The following is a 2,801-nucleotide window of genomic DNA, read 5'->3' on the forward strand; positions in this document are numbered from 1 at the left end:
CACTCCCGGCTCGCTGGCTCCCCCAACCCGCTGAGCTGTCTTTAAAAACTCTGCTCCGCAAATGCTGGGGAGGCCGATGCGTGAATTATTCTTTCTCCATCCAATTCCCCTGAATCCACTCTGTCTAGGCAGAGGGCAAGGTGAACCCACTGCGCAGTTATCGAAAGAGTAACTTTATAGTGATGAAACCTGAAAAGCATTACCTCAGGCAGGTAGTCAAAGTTCACATGAATAGCGATATGTCATGTTGATAGTATGTACCATTGATATGATATGACGAGAATGGCATTTGACCTCTGTGATCTTCCTTCCAAAAACCTATAACCCCAGACTAATCATTAGCAGAAAAATCCCAACGGAGGAACATTCTACAAAATACCTAACCAGTGCTCCTCAAAAATGTCAAGGTGATGAAAAGCAAGAAAGTCTGAGAAACTGTTACAGCCAAGAAGAGCCTAAAGAGACATTTAATGCGGCATCCTAGACAGAATCCTAAAGCAGAAAAAGGACGTTAGGAAAAATAACTAAAGAAATCAGAACAAAGCTTTATTTGATAACACTGTATCAACACTGGTTCACTGACTTTAACAAATGTTCCACGCTATGTAGATGTTAACAACAGGGAGTGCTGTTGGTTCATTCATGTTAACAAATGTTCCATTCGATGGAGATGTTAACAATAGGAAGTCCAGGTGCGGCAGACCATGCCTGTAGCCCCAGTGTTTTGGGAAGCTGAGGCAGGAGGGCTGGTTAAGCCCAAGAGGTCAAAGCTGCAGTGAGCCATGATGGCACCACTGCACTCCAGCGTGGGTGACAGAGCAAGAACTGTCTCAATAACGTAATTATTATTCTTATAGTAATAGGGGAAACTGGGTGTGGAGTACATGCAAACTCTGCAACTTTTCTATAAATCTAAAACTATTTTAAAATAAAAACTTGATTTTTTTAAATTTTTTTTAAATTTTTTTTTAAATTTTGAGACAGAGTCTCACTCTGTTCCCCAGGCTGGAGTGCAGTGTCGTGATCTCAGCTCACTGCAGCCTCCACCTCCCAGGTTCAAGCAACTCTCCTGCCTCTGCCTCCCAAGTGGCTGGAGTTACAGGTGCGCACCACCAAGCCCGACTAATTTTTTGTAATTTTAGTAGAGATGCGGTTCTGCCATGGGGTTGGCCAGGCTGGTCTCGAACTCCTGACCTCAAGTGATCCACCCACCTCAGTCTCTCAAAGTGCTGGGATTACCGGTGTAAGCCACCGCACATGGCCAAAAACATTTTTTTTTTTTTTTTTTTTTTTGAGACGGAGTCTCACTCTGTAGCCCGGGCTGGAGTGCAGTGGCACCATCTCCACTCACTGCAAGCTCCGCCTCCCGGGTTCACGCCATTCTCCTGCCTCACCCTCCCGCGTAGCTGGGACTACAGGCGCCCGCCAACACGCCCGGCTAATTTTTTGTATTTTTAGTAGAGATGGGGTTTCACTGTGTTAGCCAGGATGGTCTCGATCTCCTGATCTCGTTATCCGCCCACCTCGGCCTCCCAAAGTGCCAGGATTACAGGCATGAGCCACCACGCCCGGCCCAAAAACTACTTTTTATAAACAAAGGCAATGACTAAGAATTTTCCCAAACTGATAAAAAAAAATCAACCTGGTTGGGTGCAGTGGCTCACACCTGTAATCCCAGGACTTTGGAAGGCCAAGCGTGGTGCTGGGCACCTATAATCCCAGCTACTTGGGAGGCTGAGGAAGGAGAATCTCTTGAACCTGGGAGGCAGAGCTTGCAGTGAGCCAAGATCGCACCACTGCACTCCAGCCTGGGCAACAAGAGCAAAACTCCATCTCAAAAACAAAACAAAATCAACCCATAGATTCAAGAGACTCTGAGAGCTCCAATCAGAATAAATATAAAGAAAGTAATAGTGGCTAGAGAGAACACATCATCTTCAATTGAATAATAAAGCTTACAGCTGACTTATGAACAGAAACAATGGAAACTACAAGACAATGTAATCACTTATCTACCTACCTACCTACCTAGCTATCTGAGGCAGGGTCTCCCTCTGTCACCCAGGCTGGAGTGCAGTGGCACAATCACGGCTCACTGCAGTCTCAACCCTCCTGGGTTGAGAACCTCAAGCCATCCTCCCACCTCAGCCTCTCAAGTAGCTGGGACCACAGGCGTGTGCCACCATGCCCAGCTAATTTTTGTGTTTTTTTTTGTAGAGACAGGGTTTTACTGTGTTGCCCAGGCTGGTGTGGAACTCCTGGGCTCAAGTGATCCTCCTGTCTCAGCTTCCCAAAGTGCTGGGATGACAGGTGTGAGCCACTACGCCCAGCCCTGATGGGAGACTTTATAATAGACGGATCCATCTGACAGTATCTGCACTCCATGATCAACCTTAACCAGGTACAAAGAGATGACCAGCTGTTTTGTACCTCCTGAGAAGATGCAATAAGATGTACAGAAAACAGTCTTTCCCCAACCTCAAACCTATGGCTAATTAAGACTAGACCTAACTTCTTATTTTCAAGAAGTACAGGAAATAGAAGACATACTAAACAATACCATAGGTATATAATCAGCAAATGCCCGAATATAAGAAACTCTACAGGACAAACAAACCAATTTCTTCAACAAATAAATGGCAGGAAAATAAATAAATAAATAAATGACTGGGCGCGGTGGCTCACACCTGCAATCCCAGCACTTTGGGAGGCCAAGGTGGGTGGATCACCTGAGGTCAGGGGTTCGAGACCAACCTGGTCAACATGGTGAAACCCCATCTCTACTAAAAATACAAAAATTA

The sequence above is a fragment of the Colobus angolensis genome, unplaced genomic scaffold, assembly GCF_000951035.1.
Source record: "Colobus angolensis palliatus isolate OR3802 unplaced genomic scaffold, Cang.pa_1.0 Scaffold54, whole genome shotgun sequence".
NCBI lineage: Eukaryota > Metazoa > Chordata > Mammalia > Primates > Cercopithecidae > Colobus > Colobus angolensis.